The following is a 22,000-nucleotide window of genomic DNA, read 5'->3' on the forward strand; positions in this document are numbered from 1 at the left end:
ACTGCTTTCCCTTATCAACTTTTAGAGGAAATGTGACCTCTGCAAAGACACCTCTTCCCATACAGAAGAGTTCCTCCTACCCCTGCCCCACACCCAGATGGCTTCGCTTTCACCCGACCATTTCCCCTCCCTCAGCCCTCTGTGTACTTCATAACACTCATCACAGTACATAATCACATAACTTATTTTCTGCTTTCTTGTTTCCAGGCTGTGCCCCTCCACATGCACACCTGTCTGTAGCTATCAAGAAGCCAGGGATCGCATCTGTCTTGTTTCCTCCTTTGTCACCAGCATCTATCTCAGGGCTAGGTCTCAACACCTAGCAGCTCTCAACAAATATCGGATAAATAGTGAATGAATCTAAAGATGCATTTCCTCTGGACTCTTCTATCTGGAAGAAAAGGTGAGGGATGGACCTGAATAAACAGTAAAGGAACAAAAACATTAGACACAACCTCTGTAATTTCCCAGAGTGTGGCCATGGGTGAGCTTCATATCCAAACTTTTAAGATCCTTAAATGAAGATCTCCCACCTTAAATGTGAAAACCAGTAGCTACACAGAGGCTGGTGAAGTACTGAAGTCATTAGAAGGGATTATATGTAAAATACAGTATGATCTTTTTTTTTTTTTTAGAGAAAAAAGAAAAAACTTTGATGAAATCAAATCTAAAATCTCCTGATCTTTCTGAGAGGAGAGAAACTAGGTCCTTTCTTCTCTTTACCATTTTTGCCATTTTGATGTTTAAAGTCAAACTGTACCCTCGGCTTCCAACTGAACCATTCTCTATGCCCTGTGTGCCCTCATCCCCCTACCCAACCTATATGAATGAGTATTAGAATTGGAGGGACTTTGAAAATAATCTTGTGCAATCCTCCTTTTTGTTGAAGAGGAAAGAAAAGTCCAGGCCACACTGTGAGAGGGTCTCAGGAACCAGAAGGGGTCTCAGGTCGCTCGACTCCCCTGTTAACCCTCCACTCCTCCATGTCAGATTCATCGCTCTTTGGACTTATCCCCTCTGACTCTCCAGGGCCTGATCCACTTTTCAGCCCCAGTACAATCATCCAGGAGGCAGCTAGTCAATATCCTGTCTACTCTGAAGACAAGAACAACCCCGCAGATGTCAGCCAGACCTTTCTTTTCTGGCAGCACTAAATGAGCCTTCCTTTCTCCAATCAGTAAGTCCAGCCAGAAAATTTCCAACCAGGAAGTGTCCCATCTCTGAAGACAGTTCTTTCACTCCTTAATCAATCTGGGTTCACTCTGTAAGTCTGAAAGGCAGTAAAAAGCCCCACAGTGTACATCCTAATCCTCAGAAAGCCTTGCTTTTCTCTCCCTGAGATGCCGAGGCCAGAACATTCTTAGTCCTCTTTTGCCCTACCCCCGACTCCAGAAGGTGAGAGGACTCCCCCAAATGCTTTGGTGAAGAAAACAATAGGTGTAAATCCTGACAGGCCATAGAGAAGTTGAGGAAAGACAGAGTCCTCATTCACAGCCAGTCTGGGGCAGTGCCCTGGACCCACACAGACCCTGGAGTTTGGCGGACAGAGTTGAGTTGGTTAGTTCTGCCTTCCCCTCCTTTCTGTCCACCTGTGTAACAGAAACTGAGATGGGCTGAGAAATCCTTTGCTATAATCCTTTTCTCCCTAGAAACTCTGTTCACTCAACAACAAACCCCATGGGCCATTCACTTTTTTCACATGGTTTCATATATTGCCTAGTCCCAGTCTATTCTTGATTTTTTATTGGTTGGTTTGAGATTTGGGGCCAGTGTGTTGGGAGGAGGCAAGGAGGATTTGATGATTTTTAAGACAAAGTGTCTCACCCTCATCTCAATCTCTAAAATTGTCCTTGAGCTCGTTTCCCTTTATCACTTGAGTCATCCACTCACCAATACCAGTCTTTCAGTTGTTTGTTGATTTTATTGTTATTGTTGTTTATGGGTTTTTATTGTTTTGTTAATGTAAGAGAGTTATTGATTTTAAGATAAGGAGACCTCAGTCTCCAAAACTGCCTATGCCTGAGTTATATTCTTCACAACACTCTAGTTTTTTAGGTACCTTCACTGGTATCAACATCATGTTCCCTCAATCTGTGAGCTAAGATTATCTTTATCTCTTTCTTCTTTTCTCCACTTGGTCACCCATTCCTCTTAAAAGAGTTTCTCATAAGAACTTAATTTTGATAACTTCCAGCTTTGTATTAGTCATAAATTTTAGAAATTATTGGCATGAACTCTAGTCAATATGGCGTTGTAAGTTCAAAATTTGAGCCTTCCTTGTTTTGCTCCAAAGGCATTGTTGTGATACATAAAATAGAAAAAAAGGAAATAGAAAAGCATTGCCGGGACTTCCCTGGTGGCACAGTGGTTAAGAATCTGCCTGCCAGTGCAGGGGACACAGTTCAAGCCCTGGTCCGGAAAGATCCCACATGCCGCAGAGCAACTAAGTCCACAATCTATAACTACTGAGCCCATACACTGCAACTACTGAAGCCCTCGTGCCTAGAGCCCGTGCTCCACAACAAGAGAAGCCACGCTGATGAGAAACCCATGCACTGCAACGAAGAGCAGCCCCTGATCATCGCAACTAGAGAAAGCCAGTGTGCAGCAACGAAGACCCAACACAGCCACAAATAAATAAATAAATAAATAAATAAATAAATAAATAAATAAATAAGCATGGCCATGTTCCAAACAAGATAATTATCTCTATGAACTATAATCAGAGGAGAAAAAGTGGAAAGTGGGACCATTGAGGTCTGAACCATAAGTGAGCAGAAGTGGCCAGGAGTTCTAGCTCCTGTAGGATAACAGGAACCAAAATACCCCTGAGAACACAGGGACAGAAGCGAGGCCCCCTGCTGGTTACCAATCCACAGCCCCTTCTAAAGGGACAGTGCTAGGAAGCTGTATTTTGGACCATATCACCCTGCCCTACTCCCTCCAAAACTGCTGACTGGACCAATGGTGGGCTCCTTACCAAAGGCATCCAAGCCATAGGGCTCCTATGAGGGGCCATGGAATGAAAAGTTTCACCAAACGAAAAGGAACTGGCCCTATAAGAGTCTTGGTCTAATGAAGTTAAATTGGGAAATATGTGAAGAGGTAAACAATTTTCAGTGCGAACTAAAGCTGAAAGATCCTGAGACAGAGAGGAGACAAAAGGGCTCTGATGGATCACAATCAAGCCAAAGTCATGAGGAAGTAGAAACCCCGAGACCCCAAAACTTACAAGCTTTAGAGTGGAAGATGAAGATGCAACTTGATAGCTGAAAGAGGAAACCAAACCCACAGAGAAATGTGGAGTCATGATAATGTAGGAAAGAAAGCAAAATTCTACAACTCGCACCACAGAGATCCAGAGGAGTGCTGGCGATTGCCAAGGTCTTTCTGATTTCAGCCTCCAGGAGACACAGCTCTGCAGTCATTTCTGCCCTTTCTCCCAGAGGCTGCTTGTTTGGCTCCACCGTGGTTACCCTGAAGCTTGGCCCTGGGCTTGGACCTCTACTTCCCTGCTTTCACGCATAGCTTTCAGCTGTCTCCCTTCTGCCACTCCAGCTACTTGAAGTTCTGTGTGTGAGACTATTCCTTACAACCAAGAAAACTCAACCGAAACATATGTTAAGTCATTTAAGCATCCCAACACCATAAGAGGTAGGAATAATATTCCCATTTTACTAATGAGGAAACTGAGGCTATAAACATTAAGCAGATGGATCACAGAGCTCCTGGGCTGGTCATTTGCCTGTCTGCTCTCATACTTATTTCCTGGCCTTCCTCTGCTTTGCTGGCTGTGCAACTAGCTTCCCTTGCCAACTGGCTTCTGGCTCACAAAGAGGTTCACTGGCAAGAAATTGAAGAGCTGAAGGAAGGGAGAAGCCAGGATATTTTCCTGCTTTGGGTAGCATCTCTGGCAATAACTGCATCTTCTTCGTGTCCCAGATCCCACAGGAGTGCCTTTCTTCCACGTTCCCAGCTCCCATCCTCCCTTTGACTCTTTAGGCTCCTACTTTTGCTATTCTTTGGGTGTTCTCATTGTCTCCTGTTTAGCTTTTTACTTCTTTCATTCCATTTGTAATTTGTTTTCTGTATTAAGTCTCATCTAGTAACTGGCATGGCTCTGTTTTCCTGAAGGGACCCTGACTGATACAGCAGTTACTGAGTGGCTAAGTGAGGATTCGAGGTTCAGCCCGTTCGATTCCAGAACCCACACTCTGAAGAACACATAACATTGACAATTAAATGACAGACAGATTTCTCTGGACTTCAACTACAAACTAGTGAGGTTTCCTCCAGAGGAAGCTTGTAGAGAGGGCTTCTCACTTTGTGTTTTTACTACCCACAGTCACGTGCTCACTTTACAATGCCACCAACCCAAAAATCAAAATGCGGCTGGAAGAGTTCATTTCTAAGGGCTTTCTCTGGCACCACAACTCTTTACCCTGTTCTGTTCTGATTCTGTTCCCTAAACCCTCAGGGCCAGTCTAGTAGCTCTGGATTTGCTGCCAGAAGAGGAGTTCTCACAACACTGAGTGTGCACCATTGAGGCAGGCTTAAATCTCATGTTGCGCAGTAGGTTTGTACTGCTTGAGAGCAATACAGTCTCTTCCTAACACTCTTAGTTTCTTGCCCCTCCCCTAAGCTTCAACCCTTGGAGACCCTATCCTTTCATGAAAATCTGTCCTACTTGCACTCCCTACTTGGTCTAAGTGTTTTGTTTCTTCTCATTCTCTCTCTCTCTCTCTTTCTCTCTGTCACTCTCTGCTAGATTCCTGGATTTCTGACCATCTGATCTCCCAGGCCAGAACTTACCTGCTAAGGTAAATCATGTATCAATAGTCCTCTGTTGGTCAGTCATCAAGAACCACATTACTCCTGACAAGCCACCACCATCTATCTGTTTAATGTTGCACTAAGGTCTGCCTTACTGTACTGTATTGCATTTAGGGGAGCCTAGAAGTAGGTGAATATCAAATTTCTCAAAACTAAATACCCTGTCAGAGGGAGCAGAATGTTCAGATAATCTTCCCTGAAAAAAAAAAAAATCAAAGAAAGAATTCTCAACTTTATGGTCTTTAAATAAACCCATAATTGCTTCCCTAATTGTGAATGCCTCCTGCACTTGGTCTCAATCCTTTAAATACTAAATTTAGTCCATTCGTCGCTAAAGGTGGATAATTTCAGCATTCAAGTAACAAGTGTACGATGGAAAATATGTTAAACTCCTGAGGTTTGTACTACACAATATCCTGTAACTACAGACGAGTGACAGTCTATGTTTCACAGACCACAGTTGAACGGTCTGTACGATCATTTGTAAAAATAACTTAAGCCTTATAAAAATGGATGCTATCTTTGGCATCTCCCTCTTTCCTCCCTCCAGCTACCACCTCCCACATCCCAGCTGTCTCCTAATCCTATGAGGGTTCTTGTTTCCCCAGAAAGCTTCCGTGGTTTCTCTGTTCTTTCCCTTTCCCTCTCTAAGGGAATCTCAACATTACCAGGGACTAAAATGGATGGCCACATGTCACAGAGAATGAAATATCTTTTCCCAGCCCGTGTCTTCTGAGCTGACCTAGAAGCCTAGGGGCCATTCCACTGAGACAGACGAATGGGCCACATGACCTGAGGAAGGCTCCTCGCTAGCTCCTACTCACAAATCAGGTCTTGAGCAAAGACTGACATCCTTGAAAAGATATTCTCCAACCTCCAGCCTAAGTCAGGGTCTTAAGAGTAATTATCTCAGTTTGTAAATATATCCTCCTCTGCATCATCTGGATAATTACTGTCTACCCCGGTAGTCTGTAAGAACGGTGAGTATTTACGTCCCAAATTGTATTTCACAAAAGTGGTATTAGTGGTGGTGTCTGTGGCAGGTAAATATGGGAAGAGTCAAATTAAGCAAATTTCTTGACTGTAGGACTTCTTGGAGTCTTTAAAATGCTAATGTGTGTTATAACCACCAGTGTTTCACAAACCATACTCACCACAGAGCTTTTTCTCATAACGCACATTGACATTTGGATGAACTAGTGTTCTGTGGAATATAGTTTGAGAAAAGCCAGTATAAAATGAATTACAATTTCTGCCTTTGCTCTAACATGACAGCAGACTGGTAATTGTTACTAGCACCCAGGTTTCAAATGACCTTGGAAGCTATGGTGGAAAACTGTGACAAAATTTCATTTTTGTCACAGAAAGAGATAGTTGGGCTCAAGATAAGTTTGAGGAAGATACCCAAAAAAGGGAAGGGGGATAAGAAAGAAAGGTGGTTTACAGAATATGCAGTAATGGAGTTTCAATTAAAGAAGAAATCATGCCAACTAGCTGAGTAAAAAGAGAACTGATAAGATTCTCCCCAATACTTGATACTGATGAATGAGAACGAGCATGGCACCTGCTGCTGGTCCAAGACAACAGGGAGAAGTGTGGGGACCTTGGGTCTTCTCGCTGTGGCCTTCACATAATAACTGAGCCATATGGTCGACTTGTTCGTGATAATGTGAATTTCAAGTTCCATAGGGTTACATTATTCAGGAACACAGAAATGTACAAAATTACAGTTATCTTAAATAATATAAAATATATAAAAATATATAATTTTTAAGCTTTTGACAAAATCATTTAAATATTTTAAAAATGAAAACATATAAGTACTACTGTGAGCTATTGTTATATGTGTGACCTGGAGATAGATGTTTATTGATATTCCAAAGGGCTGCTTCAGATCCTTTGTGGAAGTAGAGGTGTACACTTAATAAATAGATGCAGAAACAATTATTCTAAGCTTTGTGGCTAATAAAGTGATGTCTAGGAGGTTACTATGGCTACACATTATCTTTTAGAGTTAATCCAATGAGTAGAGATTTTCTTTTTGAATATAAATTCACAGCAAGCAAGGGATCACATGTGAACAAAGCGATCTCAAAACCTTGTTTTGAAAATCAACTAACATTTAGTTTTCCACTTTAGCCAATCAACTGAGAGGACAGTTCTTATGATGAGGACTCAAAACAAAATTAAGTAAAATTTACTTTTTTATGTATGAATAGCAGAAGGAAAGACATTAGCTGTTGGAGAGTCTGAAGACTTTCAGACATTTGCGTTATTGCTGAAAACAAACTTAATCCATAATTTAATGTAGACTATTTCTGGGTACATAAACACACATATATAGTGCAAAGGCAAAAAAAGGAAGAGAACTTTGGAAAATGCTAAACAATGGGGATTAGGCTTTTCTCTGGTTTTTTTTTTTTTTAAGATTTTAAAATTTTATTTGTTTATTTATTTATGGCTGTGTTGGGTCTTCGTTTCTGTGCAAGGGGCTTCGTGGCACGTGGGATCTTTCCAGACCAGAGCTCGAACCCGTGTCCCCTGTATTGGCAGGCAGATTCTCAACCACTGCACCACCAGGGAAGCCCCTCTCTGGTTGTTTTTTATGTTGACCCTGGAATCTATCTTCAATTTAAAAGATTAAGAGAGGTTTAATTCCAAAGCATGGCTACCTTTTAAAAGGGTTCTTGGGTCTTGACACTTAGATGCAAAAGCAGAATTTGCATAGTCTGGACAAAGCAATGGTTAGAAGATTGTTTTAAGCCTCTGTGTTCCTGAGATCATGGCCATTTCGCTAAGTTCTGAATTGAGGAGACAGAATACTGGGTGAGAGGTCAGAGAAAGGTTATTGAGGAATGGAATGTGGACGCGTCGGTAAGGGGAGGAGGGCTGGCTGGCGGATCACGTGATCAAGTGCAAATCCAGTCCACTTTCTCATGCTGCGGTCCCCTGTCTGCTTCTTCTCCATCTTCCCAGGCTCGGGGAATTCCCTCAGCAATCCCTTTTGGGTCCAGCCACTTCTACATCCTTGACTCAAGACCTATCCTCTATTAACCTTAACCCCTCCAGAGGGAGGACCCAGTTTAAACTTCCTCAAGGGGCCTGAAAACATGAAAGCTCTTTACTTCCCATCCCAGAGGTATATGTGTATGTTGGGCTGGCGGGGGAGCTGGGGGCGTAGGGGGGTGTTTTTCGGCACAGGCTGTTATGTGAGGGCCTTTCAGACTTTAGAAACATGGTACTGGCCTCTCTTTCCTTAGGGGGTGAGTAAAGAGACACTGAGACTGGTAAGGCTTCTCAATACCTCACTCTAGTGTGTGAGGAATAAGAGCTCTCTGTTCACTCGGTCCCAAGTTTTTAACCAGACTGCCTGCGCACTTAGCTGGGCTCTTGGGAACTTACTGAACCTGCCTGCTGCCCCAGTGCCTGCACCACCTGCCTGCTCACACTTTTTGCTCTTGCCTCCTCCAGCTTTTGGACATTGCCAGCTTGCTCCCGTACACGCCTCAGGCCTGCTTGCTCTGAATTTGTCCAAATGTACTCCTCTGGGCCTGGCCCCAGGATTCCAGCTCTAACACAGTGCCAGAAAGGTCTCTCAAGCGCCAGGAACCACAGCCACCTTGGGACATTCTGGCTTCTTTCTGCTGAGGCAGACCAGATACCTTTCAGAAGACAGTCCCCAGAACCAGAGGTGGCTTCTGCCTGTTTCTTCAGGGAAAGGAAATCTCTCCTTGAGGGTGACAGAGGCATGAATAATTTGATTTGTAGCCTATTATCAGTTCCAGAGCATCCTGGGGACTTACTGTGGTCACCAAACCTTGGCCTCCTAACCCACTGCAGGAGAAAGTCAAGCTTCTCTCCTCCTCCTCTTAGGCTCAGCCTGGCTATTCACCCCAAAAGGGAAAGCTGGGGCTGGGGCCACAGGGCTTGAACCCAGCCTGGAGTTCTCCTTCCCATTTTCTATCTTTCTCACCCAAACCAGGAGGCTACCACCAGTTGTGGTAAACACTGCCCGCAGTGGTCTCCAATGCTCCTTTCCTAGTCATCTAAGGCCTTTAGGTTTGACATGTCTTTGTGTAGGACACATCACCACGGCAGAGTCCCTTCAGCTCAGCTGACAGTCATTTTACACGCTGTACACAAGCCGTCATTGAAGATGAAACTGGAATCTCAACCAGCCCCCCATCTAGACCAGAGATGGGCCTGGGAACCCTCCCTGCCACAGACAGATGCCCAAGACAGGCAGCCAGCCTTATGGCCCACGTCAGCCCTGGGCCATCGTGAATCTCCTTATTCATCTTCAGGGCCTTTGTTTCAGCCCAGGGTGAGCAATAGTTTTTTGTTCAAAGTTCAGTTCAAGAAAGTTGTAGTATATCTTTACAACCTACCCTCTGTTTCATTCAAAGTGAGCATGGCTTCATGGATTCCTGTCGGGGTGTGTATTCTTTCAACTTAGCTTCTTTAATGAATAGGATAAAGCCAAAGGAAATTTGCCATGGGCTTTTTTTTTTAAACATATTTTTATTTACATTTATGTATGTATGTATTTATTTATTTTTGGCTGCATTGGGTCTTTGTTGCTGCACACGGGCTTTCCTCTAGTTGCGGTGAGTGGGGGATGCTCTTTGTTGCAGTGCGCGGGCTTCTCATTGCGGTGGCTTCTCTTGTTGCGGAGCAGGGACTCTAGGCACGCGGGCTTCCGTAGTTGTGGCTTGCGGGCTCAGTAGTTGTGGCTCGTGGGCTCTAGAGTGCAGGCTCAGTAGTTGCGGTGCACGGGCTTAGATGCTCCGCGGCATGTGGGATCTCCCCGGACCAGGGCTCGAGCCCGCGTCCCCTGCATTGGCAGGTGGATTCCTAACCACGGCGCCACCAGGGAAGCCCTGCCATGGCCTTTTAGACACCAAATGTTAATATTCACAAGTCTGAGAAGCAGCGATATGGAGACAACATTCAGATCTTTCATTCTGAAAGGCACTGTGGGCTCTGTGGAAAAGACAATGGGCCACTTTCTCCCTGCGTACTGCCCATCGCTGGCCTGTGCCCGGGGACGACAAAGCTAGATCTCACATGGTTCCCAAGCCCCTGTTCGGGCCTTGTCTTCCTTCTCTAAAACTCCAAACTCTGAGGCATATTGGGGGAGGCTTTGAGAATCAGGTACAGGCTTCCGGGACATCTGGGTTTGGGGCCATGCCTGGTTCCTTCCACTCTTTATGGACCCTGAGCAGAAGTCGCACAGTCACCATTGAAGACCGGAAAGATGTTACCAGGGAGCGCTTCGCCCTCCCTCTGTCCCTGGAGGGCCTACTGTGCACAAAAGGAGGTGGCCCCATGAGTTAAGGGAAGGAATGAGTCCTCCAAAGTGAGATTCCTGGATGTAATCTGACTTTTCCACTTAGAGTGATCCTCAGACTATCTTAATAAGTTTCCCAGTGTTTCAATTCATTTCATTTATCTTCTTAAGATGGAAAAAAGTTTTAAAATTACTTCAAGGCCCTATGCATCAACTAGATAAATGGTGAGGTCTGCAGAGGTTAATACCTTGTAGCATAATCTTGCTCTGGAATCCCATCAGGGCAATTGTGATCTGTTTAATATCAACAGGATGACTACAGGTCTCCAGAAAGGAGTTATCAACTAATTTCAGAATAGAGATAAAAGCCTGTGAAATATGCAAAGGCTCCTTTCTAATTAAATTATTCACTGAACAAATTTTCTTAAAATGTAGTTTCCACATTTAGAACAAGTGCTACCCAACACCTCAAGGAGATGGCAAGGGGAGTGACAAATGAGCCTTTGGTGATCAAATTTGGTGATTATCTGCTCACAGATGGTGTGGCAACCATCTGTAGGATTATTAAAAGGGGACTTTAATCATTTTTGATCGTGTTTTGGTCTCTGCCCCATCCATCCCACAAGCCCTTTAAAAAGAATTGACCCCAAACCATACCAGGGTAGTAAAAGGCTCTAGCTGCTTCCACTCAGGTCCAAGCTACCAGATCACTCTCCCAGATTATTGGAATAACCTTTTAAAGGGATTCCCTTCTTCTTTCCTTGTCTCCCTGCAGTCTATTCTCAACATAGCAGTCAGAGTGATCTTGTTAAAATAGGAGCCAGATCAGAGAATTCCTCTACTCAAAATTCCCCATCTCACCCAAAGTAAAAGCCAAAACCTTCGTGGTCTTCAGGGCCCTTCCTAATCTGCATTCTACCCCGCAGCAATCTGACCTCACTCCTACTCTCCCCATCCACCCCTCTCTCTGCCTGGTTCCTTACTTCCCACAGATTTTTCTAATCATCATCTCAATGACCCCCTTCCCCTACCACCTTGTTTGGCATCACACCTCTCCAATTTTCTCTATTCTTCTTCCCTGTGGTGTTTCAGCACTTTTAGCCCTGTGGTGTAATATATACTTTGTATATACATCTTATTTTATATTTTTCCCCTATCCCCTACCCCCACCCCACCCCACTAGAACATAAGCTCTAGAAAGACAATCACTTTTGTTGGTTTCTTTACTGCTTTGTCCAGAGGGCCTAGATCAGTGCCTGCTACATGTTAGGATGACTTTGGGCACTTGGAGCCCGTGTGCAGATGAGTGAGCAGAGGACAGACAAAGGAACACACATGGATGGAGGGGGTGTGTGGAGCAGAGCAAAGAGAGACTATGAACCCCTGAGAGACAGAACAGTAGCCTTGATCCTCAATTTACCAGTTCCCAGTTGTGACTCCGTTAGATCTCTGACATGTCATTTGTTTCCTGTCTTTGTATTGTCCATGTATGTCCACAGTATTACCCACTTTATCTTTACAACAACACTCTTCAACTTGAACCAGCCTGAAAGGGAGAATAGAAGGAGACAACGATAGAAAAGGAAGAGGCAGGGGGCTTCCCTGGTGGGGCCGTGGTTAAGAATCCGCCTGCCGGTGCAGGGGACACGGGTTCTATCCCCGGTCCAGGAAGATCCCACATGCTGCAGAGCAACTAAGCCCGTGCACCACAACTACTGAGCCTGCACTCTAGAGCCCACGAGCCACAACTACTGAAGCCCGCACGCCTAGAGCCCGTGCTCTGCAACAAGAGAAGCCACTGCAGTGAGAAGCCCGTGCACCGCAACGAAGAGTAGCCCCCGCTCACTGCAACTAGAGAGAGCCCGCGCGCAGCGACGAAGACCCAACACAGCCATAAATAAATAAATAAATAAATAAATAAAATTTACTTTAAAAGAAGAGAAAAGGAATAGGCAGGCCAGAGCACCTAGGACCTTGCAGGCCATTGTAAATACTTTGGCTTTTGCACTGTTTGAAATGGGAAGCTGTTGGAGCATTTTTCTGATCCGAATAGTGACTTGCTGATTTTCATTTTAAGGAGCTCCCTTCGACAGCTCTTTAGGGAGAAACATCATGGGGTGGCGGCGGGATGTGGATTATTAGCCAGGGTTCTCCAGAGAAACAGAACCAATAGGAGAACATATATATACATATATCTATATCTAGATCTAGATCTAGATATAGATATAGATACACAGAGAGAGAGAGACAGAGAGAGAGAGATTTATTTTAAAGAACTGTCTCACATGATTATAGGGACTGGCAAGTCCAAAATCCATATTGCAAGTCAGCACCAACACCACCTCATACCCGTTAGCATGGCTACTATAGAAACAAAACCAAAACAAAACCAGCAGCAACAAAACCAGAAAATAACAAGTGTTGACAAAGCTTAGCACCTTTGTGCAAAACGGTATAGTCACTGTGGAGAACAGCATGTTGGGTTCATCAAACAATTAAAAATTGAATTACCATACAATCTATCAACTGCATTTCTGGGTATATATCCAAAGGAATTCAAAGCAGAGTCTTAAAGAAATATTTGTACACACATGCTCATAGCAGCATTATTCAAAATAGCTAAAATGTGAAAGCAACCCAAGTATCCATAGATGGATGAAGGGATAATCGATATGTGGTATATACATTCATAATATATACATACAATTGACTATTATCCAGCCTTAAAAAGGAAGGAAATTCTGACACGTGGTAAACTATGGATGAAACTTGAGGACATTATGCTAAGTGAAATAAGCCAGTCACAAAAAAGACAAATACTTACATGAAGTACTTAGAGTAGTCAAAATCATAGAGATAGAAAGTGTTTTCTAGGATCTCTGGGAAGCGGGGACTTAAGAGTTATTGTTTAATGGGTATTGAGTTTCAGTTTTACAAGATGAAAAGAGTTGTGGTAATATTATGGTGGTGATGGCTGTACAACGTTATGAATGTATATAATACCACTAAACTGTACACTTAAACTGGTTAAGATGGTAAATTTTACATTATATGCATTTTACTCCAATTTTTTAAATTGGGGGGGGAAAGAAAGGTAATGTTGCAGTCTTGAGGCCAAAGTTAGAAACTCAGGCAGAATTTCTGTGCTACGATCTGGAGGCATTCCCTCTTCTTCAGGAAGCCTTGGTCTTTGCTCTTAAGGCCTTCAACTGATTGGATAAGGCCCACCCACATTATGGAGAATTTGCTTTACACAAAGTCTACTGATTTAAATGTTAATCACATTTAAAAATACCTTCACAGCAACATCTAGACTGGTCTTTGATGAAATGCTTGGGAACCACAGCCTAGCCAAGTTGACAAATAAGATTAACCATCACAGAGGCCACAGGCCCTGCGCAAGTGGGGAAATTGAATTGACTCCCTGGACAAAGCTGGAAGTTGAGGAAATCTTTGTCTGCAGTTCATAGACTTGGCTTGGAAGCAACTGCCAATCCCGGTTACGGGTAGAAGAGTCAGCCATGAAAAATCAGAGCCCCCAGACTGCTGTGCATGCAGCTGTATGGCCAGACCTTTCCCTGTACATACACACACACAGACAGACATAGACACAAAGAGGTAAGCACAGAGTTGAGACACTGGCAAACATCTTAGGACCCTGTCAGAGGTGATCACAAAACAGAGCTGAAGGGCTGTCTCCATGACCCAGGTATGCATAGGACACTGAAGAAGATGATTTCCACTGTACATAAGCTGAAGCAAATAAGGAAATGCAGCTTGCTCAGAGATAATCAACAGCGAAAAAACAGGAGAAATTATACCCAGAGAACTACAAGTATTAGATTAATCTGAAAGTGATTTTTCAAACAAATATGTTTAAAATATTCATCAAGATGAGAAAAGAAATAGAACTCATTAGGCAAAATGGGGCATTCTGAAGAAGAGAGCACAGAGATTTGAAAGGGAGCCAAACAGAAAGGCAAATAATGAAAAAATATTTTTAAAAAGAGAATCTCTCTGATGGGGAAAGCAGCAGCAGCTAGAAAGGGTTTAAGTGCCACCCAAACAATAAGCTACCAATTAGTGATATAACTGGACTACTGAGGAGAAAATTCAGCTCACTGAGGCAGGAACATTAATTAATTTTTTTTTTTTTTAGTTTTCCCAATTACTCCTAAATAGGCTCTCTTGATACCCTCCTTTCCTATTTATGGTAACTTGTCCATAAATACCCCTTTGCCAGCTTCTTTCTGCTAACACTCTTAACCACCTATAGTGTTTGCAGCCATCTCAGTTTGATATTTAAGTCTCAATTTACTCACTTTAAAACTTCATTCCAATCTCAGCTCTTCCTCTCCCATCAGCTCTGGGATGAGAGTAAATGAAAACTGTTCTTCACACTGTTTTCTCTCTTTTTCTGCCTTTGAGCCTTCTCCTTCTCCACCTTTCCGACTCCGGGCCAAACTCTTGCCTACTGCTGGTGGCCTCTGCTAATGGGTGTTCTACACACAGATGGCACTCCAGGTTTTCCTAGGGTGGGGTTCCGCTTCACTCCAGCCCCTCCATTGTTGAACTTCTTTCCCCAAAGGGGCATCTATATCTCCCTTGGGACCCACACACTGCGATTCTTCTGCTGGGTTGGGCATCCCATCATGTAACCCTGAGGCCACCTGGCAGCCCCACACCTCCTGCGTCTCCACTACCCTCTGAGCTCCTCTTTATGGACACAAGGATCCACTTCCACACCCTTCCAGCCCATAGATGGGGTGGAGGCTCCTTCTCTTTTCTTCCTAAGCATACTGGCTGCACGCGGAACTTGAAATGCAGACCGCTTAGTGCCTACTGTGCTCACTTCTGCTTTCTCCAAAATCCTGGGACAACAGGAAAAGTCCCACGCAGCATCCCGAGCTCCCACACTGTGCCATATCCTGCACTAGCAGAAAACCAGGGCTCAGAGAGGTTAAGTAACCTGCCCAACTAGTTGCCCGGGGAACGTGGATCTTTCTGACTCCAACACCAATACTTTCCAGCATGTTTTGCTATAAAGGAGAGTATTCTAAGTCTAGAAAAGAGGTGGAGGAAATTAAACAACTTCCTACCCTGGGAGAGTTACCACAAAACTGCAGTAGGAGCAAAGCGTCAGCGGAAAAAGCAAGGGGTGTGCAAGTCTTGGTCCATCGTGGCACCCAAGCTTCACCCCCGGAGTCCTCTGATCTGAGGAGTTTGGAGTAGTGAGATGATGGTAACATGCAGGCACTGAGGCTCCTGGGGGAACAAGAGCAGGAGGAAAGAGGAGAGGACTGTCTTTGTCTTTTAAGGAGAGGATGCAGGGATCCCTGTCCCCCTGCTGTCTCTAAGCCTGAAGGAAGGAAGGAAAGGTCCTTCTGATTTTCTTCCAGGTTGTCTTCATAGCTCAGAGTACCAGGATTGGAGGGAGGGGGAAGCCAGGAGTAAATAGTAGACCTCTGACTGGCATTTCCTTTAAACTCTCATTCAGGAAGTTGAGCAGGGCAAACTGGTTGCAGGAAGGTAAGAAATGACCATCTTCCTGATAGCCCAGAGCCCATGGGTAGAGTGGGCGGATTCATATCCGTAATCTTCAGATGAGGAAATCCAGGCTCAGAGAGTGAGCGTGACTTGCCCAGAGATGCACAGAGTCAGGACTTAATCCAGGTTGCCAAGACTAGAGTTTCGCCCACTTTTCCAGGCTGGCTGCCTTCACTGCTTTACCTTCCTTCCTGTGTCCCTCTTAGGTTTTATTTCTTAGCAAAGGAGATACAGGTGTGTGTGTGTGTGTGTGTGTGTGTGTGTGTGTAAGGAACACAAGTGATACTCAAAGGAAATAATATATGTAAAAACACTTGGAAAACTGTGATGCAAGGAAGCATTGCTATTAAGTGTGGGAATGGTTTATAACATTTCCCTTCCCTGTGTTGACTAATAATTTTACTTCCCCACCTTCCCTGAGAATTGAACATTAAGGTAGGGGAAATGTGACTTAGGCTGGACAGAGGAATGCTGAAATTGGAACATAATAAAGAAAGATTGCAGAGACCTTCTAGGAAAGAAACTGGGGAAGGAGTCCATCTTAGGTGACTTCTCCTGAAAGCAAAATAGATCATGAAAACAGGTTGTGGAAGAAATTCGGATCATTGAATGAGGAGCTCTCAAAAATGGTTTTCCATGAAGGCAACTCTGATTTTTTAAAAGTGATCTACTTTGGGTGTACCACCCACCCAGCCAAGAAAGGGTATTGATGAGGAAAAATATGAAATCTTCAGGAAGAATTTATCTGCCCTCTGAATGAAAAACAGGCCTAATTTGGGGTCCTGTGTGAAAGAATAAAATAGCATGAACCCAAAGGGAAAGGCCTGAATCGAGAAAGTTCCTCACTTTCCCCCAGAATCCTCAGCCCCCCAGAAAGGGAAACAACACAATCCCATTTAAGAACATTTTAAGTGAGAAACAAGACCAATCATCAGCTAGCTGCTGAGAGCCATCTATTGAAGGAAATGGGGCATGTTTACCAGACTCAGACAAATGTGTGAGTGGTTATCTAAATGTGACCCCTAGTGTCCAACTTTCATGGCATTCACAGAGGAAAATCTAGGTGATTTGATGGGCTAGAAACCATAGAACCATGAAATGCTAGAGCTGGAAGGCATTAGAGAGCATCTAATCCAGTTTCTTATTTTACAAATGAGTGATCAAGGCCCAGCAGTGATTAAGTGACTTCCCCAGAGTCAGATAGATAGTGGCAGAGCTGGACTGCAACCCAGGTCTTCTAAGTCCTGGTCCAGTACTATTTCCTATATCTTTGAGAATATTTTCCATAAAATGCAGGTGGCTCTATGTATTTCATTATAGGACCTATGGAAGATCATGAAAACTCAGTGTTTATTTCCTAGGGGCTGAATTATAAAGAGGATATTGACATTATTTACTTGATCTGAAGCACTGCTAATCAGTGACTGAATCTTAAATTGTTCACGCTAAGAATTGTTAAAATGATTTAAAGCCTTTTCCGTATTTTCCCCATCACACACCACACATTTTACTGACAGATTATGCCATTTCTTCTCAGCCTAAGGTTTATAGTGATTTTCAAAGGAAAGAAATCACTCCACGTAACAGGAACAATCAGTCAGGGTGGAAATCAGATGCACCAGGTCTCCCGAGATTCCCCACCATGGCCATTTTTATCAACAGCTGTTACTTTCTATCCATTTCCTGCCCTTTTCCTCACAGCCTGCTGAGTGAAGCCAGAGGGCATCATGCCACCCTTCACGCTGGTTCTCCTAGAGACCCAGATGACCCAACCTCAGCTGGCTGCTCCCTACCATCCAGGAGTATCGAGGTCACTCCTTCTCAAGCTCCTTCCAACAGCTCTTCCCCCTTCCAGTGTCCCAACTTCACTGAAAAATAATCAAGGCCATTCAACATGACCTAACAAAACTTCCGTTTTCATCTCTCTAAAAGGCCTCTTTATCATCTATCCTTTTTTCAAAGGAAGAAATGTCCCTTTTCTTTTCCAAGTTTCTGTTTGTGCTTGTGAATCCTTCCTAGGCCATTGTTCCATCAATTATCAAAGTTCCTGTCTCATCCATTTTCCCTTCTCTTCTTTCTGACTCCTCTCTTGCCTAGAAAAATGCCCAAATTTCCCTTAAACTTAGAACATAACCTTTTGGCCAACTCCTTTTAAACTGAACCCCATCTCTACCCTTCCTTTTACTGCCAAACTTGATCTACTCTCATCACCTCCTTAACTCCTTGTAATCTCAATTTTATTCCAGTTGCCTCCTGAAATAATTTTTCTAAACAATTAAAACTATAGAGATTTAATCATTAGACCCAATGGCCTATTCTTAGTTTTTAGTTTTCCCTGACCTGGCTATAGGGTTTTGTTCACTCAAGAACTATTTACTAAACATCTATTTGGCAGGGCCCTGAGCTGAGCCCTGTGGGGAAAAAAGATGAGTGAGGCCCTGCCAGGAACTTATAAACTAGTAGAAGAAATAAGTACAGAAATGCATCAAGTGAGTGCTTTTTCCTTACAGTCCCAGCAATTTGGTTATAAAATTCAATGATTTTTTTCACATTATTTTGTGTATATGTCTAATCACCGAAGTTAGAATAAAAGTTCCTTGAGGAAAGGGACCTTTTCTTCTGTCCCCAGTTGTGCCCTGCATAGACCCTTGGCCCTGATAAATGTTTGTGGTAGTCAGCTTCTGCAACGGCCCCAGAGATCCTCACCTTCTGGTAGTTGTGCCCATGTGCGGTCTCTTCCCATTTTGAATAGAGCTGACCTATGCCACCAAAAGGTTATTGAGGAAATTATGGTTTGTGACTTTTGAGGTTTGGTCATGAAAGACATTCTGGCTTTGCCTTGCTTTCCCTTGCAAGATCATTCACTCTAGGAGAAGCCTGCTGCCGTGCCATGAGAATATTCAAGCAGCCCTATGACTGAAGCCTCCTGCCAACAGCCAAGTGAGCTCTCTTAGAAATGGATCCTCCAGCTCCAGTCAAGCCCTCCAATGACTGCAGCCCTAGCTGACATCTTGACTGCAATATTATGAGAGAACCTACACCACTACCTCCCAGCTAGCTGTTACCAAATTCCTACCTACAGAAACTGTGTGTGATAATACATGTTTTTTGTTTTAAGATGTTAAGTTTTTGAGTAATTGTTACACAACAATAGATAGTTAATGCAGATTTTAGTACCCTGCTGCTATAATAAAAATCTGAAACATGGGTATGGCTTTGAAACAGGGAAGCAGGCAGAAGTTGCACGGACTTAGAAAAAACTATTAGAGAAGCCTGAAGAGTTCTGAAGATTCTGACAGTAGAAGCTTGATAGCCTTTGAGGAGGCTGCAGGCGAGGCTTAAAGGAAAGAAAGGAAAAAGCTATTGGAAATTAGAGGAAAGTTGATCCTTCTTATGAAGTGGCAAAATGTTCAGCAACATAATAGAAATTAGAAAATATACCTGATGAACTGGCTATCTAAGAAGATTTCCAGTCAGAGTGTTGAAGCTGCCACTTGGTTTCTTCTTGCTCCTTATGGTAAAATTTAAGAGGAGAGAGATAAGCTAAAGGAAGGACTGATAAACACAAAAAGCCCAGGAAGTGTTATATTTAAAGTTTCCTGGTTTGCTCTTCTAGGAAACTCTTTTGAGGGTACTCTTAGAAAAATATGGTCTAAAGATGAAGCCACGGAACTGACTATTAAATGCTTTAAGATCTCAGAAAGATCCAAGGTTGTGCTTGGAGAACTATTAAGTCAACAGGGCTTCTAAGAAGTTTAAGGATGTTGTCCCTCTACAGTCTCAGAGAAGCTCAAGAAAAGAAGGGCTTATCTTGAAGCAATTTGTGGATGTTGCTAATGGAGTGAACCCCAATAAGACTGCAAACCTACAAAGTTTTATCAGACCCACAGACTGTATTTTCAGAAATACAGCCAGCTTTCATTAAAAGAGACAGAGATAGTATAAGAGCGAAAGCAGCCTCTCGACCCAAACTTCTACAGGAAGAAACAAGCTGAGAAAACTATACAGCTGCTCACATGAGTTACCTTTGATGGAAAAGGAAAGATGACTCAGAGGGTGGAGCTAAGAGTCACTGAGAATCATTCTGGGAAGGAATGGCACTATCTAGTGAGGTCTCCTATGAACAGCCTGTGACAAACTGAGGCTTCCTGCCAATAGTCATGTGAGTGAGCAATCTTGGAAGTGGATCCTTCAGCCTCAGTCAAGCCTTTGGATGACTGCAGCCCCATTGATATCTTGACTACAACCGTAATCACTGGGCTAAGTTGCTCCTGAATTCTTGACACCCAAACACTGTGTGAGATAATAAATGCTTATTTTTTTGTTTTAAGTTTGTTTTAAGTTTGGAGGTATTGTGTCATGGAGTAATAGATAATTAATATAGTGTTCAATAAATATTTGTTGAGGAAAGTAAAGAAATAATATCTCAAGAAAGAATATAACCAAATCCCCAGTGTGCCCCTTAATTAAGTAAAAAAAATCTCCTAAAATGTATACAACTAGGCTATTGGCAGGGAGAAAAATGGGCTCTTAATCCTATTTCTTCTGTATAGACACCTAATACAAAGAGGAAGCAAGCAGAAGTATCATGATTCACTTTACCAGTTGACCACTGTCGTCCTGTTACTTAAATGCTCAAGGAGTGTCCAATGTATACGTGGAGGGGCATGACAAACAGATCGTGACCTAGGAGATCATATTATATAGGAGTTAATGCTCATCATCCTCCCATTCTCCCTTTTTTCCTCTCTTTTAGGTCTGAATTTGTCTTTGTCTTCATTGCTTCATTTTCTGGGATTATGTGAAAGAACTCAAGTATGGTAGGTGGAGTGATATAGCCAGGAAACCGCACCTTATCTTTGTACCTTTGGAAGCATCCCTTGGAGCAGGAAGGGTTTAAATACTAGATCCTAAGAGAGCAAACATAGATGCATTGTTCCAAGAAGTCAGTAAGGAAGATATAATCCTGCTTTTCAAATGAGTCCACTGGAATTGATGGAAATTTATCTCATAGGAAGAGTACTGTCACCAGATTGAGAGGTTTAAGGGCCCAATGGGAACAGTGCTTTCACTGGGCCTGTATTCATGGGTCTGGCCCTGAGCTCTCCAGAGTTCATGTCATTGTCTGAAAATTCCTAACGTAAATTGTTACCTTGATGAATACAATATCATTGTTGTTTTACTTCTACTAAACCCAACAGTACCACTGAGGAATTATCCTCTGAGCTGAAAGATCCTAAAATTAGGCTTGTACTTTGACTGCAAACAACAAAAGCCCTGCTGAAAATGGCTTAAACAGATAGGAGTTCTCTCAAGTGAGAAAGCGCCCAGGAGTAAACAACCTGGGCTCCTTTTGGCTTTCCTCTTTTGCCGTCCTTCAAACATGGTTACTCCAGGTGGGCATCCTGGTCACCTTCCAAGCAGGAAGAAGGGAGCAAAAGACAGAATGGGCAAGTCAGTCACAACTGTCCCTTCGGAAAAGCTTCCCCAGAACCTGTATCCAGCAATTCCCATTCACATTTCAGTGGCCAAACTGGGTCACATGACAATTCCTACCTGTAAAAGGTGAAGTTTTAGTTTTCTTGCCTCTTCAATAGAGGAGAGCAGGGAGAAGGGAGTTGTGAGTCTACCACACGTCGGGTTAAAAGAGGCCTTGGGTAATTCTGTGACTCTGTCCTTCTGCCTCAAACAGGATTATTCCTTAAACATAATTCTCTCCATTAGAGTATGTAGTGAATATTGGAATACAGAAAAGCGTCTCTTGCCCCTCTTGCCCTTCACAGCAGAACAAAGCAGCGAGAGTTCTTTCAGCAAACAGATGCCTCGCGAGTTACTTCACTGGGGGTCAAACCTGTCCTCTCAGCAGCAAAGGTGACTATTTTTCTTAATCACCATTGCTTCGCAGCTTGTTATGTGAGCTGTCGGCGTCTTTACTTAGCTGATGACTTTCCACGATCATTTTAGATTTATTTGGGACCTAATTTACTTAACATAGCTTTTGGGCTTCCCTGGTGGCGCAGTGGTTGAGAGTCCGCCTGCCAATGCAGGGGACACGGGTTCGTGCCCCAGTCCAGGAAGATCCCACATGCCCGTGCGTGTGGGCCCGTGAGCCGTGGCCGCTGAGCCTGCGCGTCCGGAGCCTGTGCTCCGCAGCGGGAGAGGCCACAGCAGTGAGAGGCCCGCGTAACGCCAAAAAACAAACAAACAAAAAAAAAACATAGCTTTTGCTGTGCAAGTTAATCAGGGGTCCCAAAACTCTTAATTAGCTCAATATTTTACAGTGAATACCACCCTGAGGAATGCTTTACAAAAATGATGACAAGGCACAGG

The 22,000-nt window shown here is 43.5% G+C and overlaps 1 long non-coding RNA gene across 1 annotated transcript; it reads left to right on the forward strand.

The window, feature by feature from the left end:
- The first annotated feature begins 322 nt into the window (after positions 1-322).
- LOC114486819 (uncharacterized) lies at positions 323-5,599 on the forward strand. The gene is made up of 3 exons (XR_003681112.1): positions 323-403; positions 4,769-4,820; positions 5,556-5,599. It is a non-coding gene; the product is annotated as an uncharacterized lncRNA (long non-coding RNA).
- The last annotated feature ends 16,401 nt before the right edge of the window (positions 5,600-22,000 follow it).

Source organism: Physeter macrocephalus, chromosome 8 (genome assembly GCF_002837175.3).
Source record: "Physeter macrocephalus isolate SW-GA chromosome 8, ASM283717v5, whole genome shotgun sequence".
Lineage (NCBI taxonomy): Eukaryota > Metazoa > Chordata > Mammalia > Artiodactyla > Physeteridae > Physeter > Physeter macrocephalus.